Here is a 6072-nt window from a genome sequence, read left to right as displayed (position 1 = left end):
CTCACCATGAGGAGCGGTCTGCCTTTCTCCTCCATGGCGTCCCAGTACTCTCTTCGCTGCAGTTGTAGGGCTCCTGCAGCTTCTTGCAAGACCTGCTTAGCCACCACTAATTTTTCCTGTAGCACCTTTGCCTGCTCCAGGACTCCCTCAGCCCCCTTTCCCTCAGGGCTTGAGCACCCACTGTAGCCCACTTCGCGTCAGTGTTAGTGCCGTTGTCAGTCTGGGCCTTCTTCGTTCCAGTCATTCTATCTTCTAACTCCTTACTACCCACGACTGTGTGCATGGGCTGACCACCTGCAAGGTCCGTGGTCATCACTACCACTTCTACCATGCTGGTCTCCGGTGAACTTCTGTCCCTGGACAACCCCTCCTTTTTCCTGACCCACTGGGGTCCATGCCATTCCCTTTGCTACACCACAGTTCTTAAGAGGGCAGGGCCTCTTTACATGGCTGGCCTCTCGGCACCCAAAACAAACCCTCTCCCTTGTCTTGCTAGTAAGCCATGTTTCAGCCTCCTCCCGGACTCTAGCCCTCTCCTCACAGTTCATATAAGGGCATCCCCTCCTTATGTGCCCTTTCAACCAGAGGCAAAGCATGCCTCTCCCTTTCCTGTTCTCCTAGCAGGATGGGCTCTTTGGGCCTTTCTTGTTTTCCTGCCTCCCAAGTAAGGCTTCTCAAACCCATACAGGTAGGGGCTCTCCCTTTTTAGGTGTCCGCTTTGCCCGCAGGCTTAATACTCCTTTGGCTGGGCTTCTGGCCTCCTGGGCCTGATATCTCCTTTCCAGTCTCGATCTCTGCAGCTTCTGCTGCTTCCCTTTTGAAAAAGCCCCATATAAGTACTACTGCTGGTCAGCCAGCTTCATCAAATATTTTTGCAGGTATATCTCTGCTTCCTACGGTCTTTGCTGGCTCTCCAGCACCAGCCTCAGTAGGGCTGGAAGCCGTTCCAGTTGTTTGTCAGCCCCCTTCAGCGGGGGTGGCAATTCCAGGTTCCAGCCTGGGACAACATAACTGCACTCCGCGAGAGAGAAAAAAAAAAAAAAAGCTTCCACATACAGCAGCCCCATCGCGCTTTCCTCCCCCAGGGACTTTTACCCTCCCTTTGTATTGAGGAAACTGCCTGCCCACATTCTCCACCACTTTGTCATGGGGCCTCTACTCACCCCTCCACCTGGCCGCTCTGGAGATTACCTCTTTCAGCCCTGTTCTTGCAGTTCTTCAGCCCATTGTGTCAGTCTGCAGCCCCCTTCTGTTCTCAGCTACTGGGCTTTATACAGGCCCCTCCTGTTGCTGTCCAGCTGAGCTTGCTCTTTAATTAATTCTTATTGCTCCCTGGCTCCTCCTTCTGGTGCAGCCTATGCAGTTAATTGGCCCACCTGACCACTTTAACCCCACTTGGCCTTGTGTGGGATGGCCACCCCATCATAGCACCTAGCTACCACGCTAGTGGCCTAAGTTCAATACTTAGGCACCTCTAAGATCCTCAAAACCTCTGTTAAGATCCTGGAGATGCCTAAAGTCCCTAGTCCGCTGCTGGGGACGTTCAAAGCTGCCTGAGGCCTGACCACGCCTAGAAGCTCAGTGCCTAAGCCCCAGCGGGATTCACAAACAAACCATTCCCTTGCCCATCTCACCCGTGGGGCCCAATCCAAAGGCATTTCAGAGCAAGCCTAACCTACAAATAAAGAAAACCAGGCAGAGGACGCAATGCCCCCCTTATACCCAATAGCATCATCAGGACACTCACATGTGGGAGACTTAGATTTGAATTCCTGCTATGGCTGATTTGGAGCAGGGACTTAAATAGGCCGCTCCCACATCACAGGTAAGGGCCCTAACCACCGGGGGACAGGGTATTCTGGGGTGGAGCGTTCTCAATCTCTCCTTTTGACGCTGTTCCACTTTGTATGTTTCTTGGAGCAGCGACTGGAACACAGGCGTCCAGGGATGCACTCTAATCCCCAAGCTATAAGGCTGTTCTCACGCTCTCTCTGGCCCAGTGAATGAATTTTTCACAAGAAAAGACTGAACTGACTTAGGCACCTAACTCCCTGAGGGGTGGGGAGTTAGGTACCTCTCTCCTCAGCATTTCCTACTGACTCATCTAGGCAGCTCCTCGTTGCTCAGCGTGCTGGCTCTTGTGAATCCCATTCTTAGGTGCCTTGTATAGGGAGCCTGAGTGCCTAACTCAGGGCTGTGGATTCCAGTGGGTGTTGGGCACCAAAACATTAGGTGTTGTAACACCTGCATCCCTTTGTCCATCTAGCCTTCCCAGACCAGAGAGTTCAGGTCTGAGTCCCTCTTCAAGTAAAACCTGAGTGCATTTGGATTAGACAAGAATGGAAAGCAAAATCTCAGATCGTATCTATATAACAGAAACTAAAATCTCACCTCTGAACGCTCCTGAAACATAGGGCATGAAATTCAGATCCTGATGCTCAGATTTGGCTGATCATGGAGATAGGTTTGAACTGTGTTCCATGTTCGTGATTTAGAGAAAGGCTTTTTGATTTGGGTCCTTCTCACGTTTGCATACACAATGCTGAATTCAGCTTGTCTCTAAAGGGGAGTGAATAGTTCAGGCAACCCTGCAGCAGCAGCAGCAGCCAGGTAATAATAAAAAAAGATATCACAAGGATACTATCAGTCTGCTGCAGCTTGTGTAGGACTCTTTGCACAGTCCTTTCCCTACAGAACAATCAAAAACAAAAGCAAATCAACAAGGTCCTGCTCCTATTGAAGTCAATGGCTAAACTATCTGTTGAGATAAAGTCACCCTCTGTTGCCATCTCTAAGGCCTGGATTCAGCAGCTTGTTCTGCCCTGCAAGACCCCCAAGCCCATTGATTTCACTGAAGGGAACACTCTGTGGGCTAAGGCGTCCACCCTGCAAAACAAGTTACAGTAGAGCAGTGGACTGGGACTCAGGAGACCTGGGTTCTGTTCCTGCAGGCTGAGTGACCTTGAGCAAGTCACATCCAATCTTTGTGCCTCAGTTTCCCCACCTGTAAAATGAGGATAATGATACCAACCTCTTAAAAGTGCTTTGAGATCTACTAATGAAAAACACTATTATATAAGCACTAGGTATTAATTATTATTATTAACCTTTTTGGAGACCGTCAACTTGTTGTGATGAAGGGGCTTGCATGTTCCAATGATCCTCAGAGCTAATTTGTCGGGAGCTTCATGTTCCTGGGAGGGTCTCCCAAGGTGAACAGGTCTGAGGGGAGGTCCCAGACAAAGCACGGTCCAATCCCCCAAGTCCTTAATGGTGGATCAGGCAGAAGAGGGTCCTCGAATCTCATGTAAAAGCAGATGAAGGCTGCCGCAAATGGAGATGTCCCATCATCTCAGACTTTCCCCACTACTGGGCTCCAGAGCTCTAACTTGTCATGATCATGTGGTCGCTGTAGGTACACCAGCTTCCCCACATTAAAAGAAATCACATGCAGGCTTCTACCACGGGAAATAACATCTTTCTGCGGGAGGATTTACAGTTCCAGGGTCAGACTCCTGAGTCATCTCAGGACCCATATATAAATTCGTGGTAGAGATCATCCTCACATTGAGGGATCACCAATCAATCATCGATCATTATTATTAAATTAGATTTCCATGATTCCCTAGTGGATTGACTTCCCTGGGGGAGAAGGATTACACCCCAAACAGGCCCAAAGAAAGCCCCATCTCTACTGTTACCACCAGGTGCCCACTGACCAAAAACATCCTCCCAGTCTCTGACCATACTAGATTAAGGAGCCCTATTGTAAGGGAGCAAACTGTGTTTTTGCTCATCTGGGCCCATTTGCTTAAGAATCTGACTGATGTATCATGAGTGCAGTAGATTTTATTCCAACTGGAAGGACTTTGAAGATCTAATTTAATTTTCACTCTTTGTAAGTTTGTTTTCTATGGATTTTTCCTCTGGTTGTACAACAGAATTTCCCTTCCGGGTCCAGTCACTCACTCTTTCAGGTTCTCTGACAATTTGCTGCAACATCCTAGTTGCAAACAGGGCAAGGGAATCTTTAAACTCCAGCAAAACCTGTTTTAATTTAATTTTTTTAAACATTGGCCATTGTGTTAGGATTTCTAAAAACACTTTTTTCTAATAAAACCTAAATCTATTGGGCAATGCTTCTTTAAACAATATTGCACTGTACTCTAAAGGTGGCCAAACTCATGCACTGAGATACTGCAAAAAGGAACACATCCCTGAAGGGCTTCCACTAAGGGCTTGTCTTCACTGTAAAGTTAACTCATAGGACATCTACACTGCAATAAAAGACCCGCGGCGCAGCTGCGGCTGGTCTGGATTAGCTAACTCGGGCTCAGGGGGGTTCAGGCTGTGGGGCTAAAAATTGCAACGTAGACATTTGGGCTCAGTCTGGAGCCTGGGCTCTGAAACCCCGTGGCTGCGGGGAGGGGATCTCAAAGCCTGGGCTCCAGCCTGAGCATCTACACCACAATCTGTGCTCTGTGAGCCCAAGTCAGCTGATCTTGGTGCTGCAGGTTTTTATTTTGTAGATTTAGGGACACCCTCCCGAACCATCCTGGCTCATAGTCATGGATGGACCTGACCTTCGTGAATTTATCTAGTTCTTTTTTTAACCTTATTATAGTCTTGGCCTCCGCAACATCTTCGGGCAAAAAGTTTCATAGGCTGACTGTGCGTTGTGTGAAAAATTACTTCCTTTTGTTTGTTTTAAACCCGCTGCCTGTTAATTTAATTGGGTGGCCCCTAGTTCTTGTGTTACGAGAAGGAGTAAATAACACTTCCTTATTTACTTTCTCCACAGCAGTCATGATTTTATAGACCTCAATCATATCCCCCCTTACTCATCTTTTTTCCAAGCTGAAAAGTCCCAGTCTTATTAATCTCTCCTCATATGACAGCCGTTCCATACCTCAGTTCTCCTTTTGCAAGATATAAGACTGACTTCAGAAGGCAGGAAATTTTTTAAGATTTCCCCCATGAGTTCAATTCTCTTCTATTCTCTATAGGTTCTAATACCACCCTCATCATTGTAATATCTGAGCACCTTCCAGCCAAGCAGTAAGTAACATGACCAACATCTGTCACAAGTGGTTCATTCACTCATCTTCTTGCCATGGGGGGAATTGTATGTGCCACGTACTGCATTGTTTGGAAAGGATTTTGTTTAGTTCTTTTCAATGTACACGCTGCTACGTGTTTCGCCATTGTAGATAGACAGAATCATCCCAGCTGATCATCTCTGAGGCCTACAGAGGGAGAGAGATTCTCAAATCATTCCTGGTTTTAGAGATCACAGTCTGCATTGTGACATGCACACACACAAACCAACAGGGAGCCTGTGCTGTTCCTTCATATTTAAAAACGTTATGAAAGCTAATGTTAAAATTATATAATACTCAGGTTAAGAAAAGTGTGTCTGTGCATCTGGATATAGTGCTTATATTATCCAAAAATACAAAGTTTGTTTTAAAAGTCATAAAATACATATAGTACATAATCTGAAATAACCCAAATTTAGGTGAATAAATTTAACAATACAGTTTAGATATTAGCATCCAAATATTCAGGGACATCACTCATGAAAAGTTATACAGGGAGATGGTTGTAGAAAGCATATATAGCAATGCGTGTAGATTGTCCCTCAGTAATTGAGCATGTAGGATAGGTTGTCCCCCAGTAAATACAGTCCATCAGAGAAGTAGTCCAGTTACTTTTCTGATTTCGCTTCTCAATGGCTCTCCAGCTCCTCTCTCCTGGTATTGACGGTGTCCGGTGATATGTTCTAGATAGATGTTCCTCAACCACCTGATGGTGTCTGACACCATGAGTTGTCACATCAGTCGAGCTTAGTGTTAACCGAGTCTGCATTCTCTCAACATTCCCTTGTTACTGGGGTCCCACGCACCCAGGGCTCCAACGATCAGCGCGGGAGTTTGAATCTCATAGGCCCTAGCTCTCAAGGTGTCGGCCAGAGGAGCATATTTCTCCAGCTTTCAAGATCGGGCGTTGCAGAAGGCCGGGGTCCTGTTTTCAAAGAGAACTGTGTATTGCATTCAGGAAACACAGCAGCTC

Source organism: Lepidochelys olivacea (assembly GCF_965140295.1).
Source record: "Lepidochelys olivacea isolate rLepOli2 genome assembly, chromosome: 1".
Taxonomy (NCBI): Eukaryota; Metazoa; Chordata; order Testudines; family Cheloniidae; genus Lepidochelys; species Lepidochelys olivacea.
The sequence above is the reverse complement of the archived record's forward strand: the minus strand, read 5'-3'. Positions refer to the sequence as shown.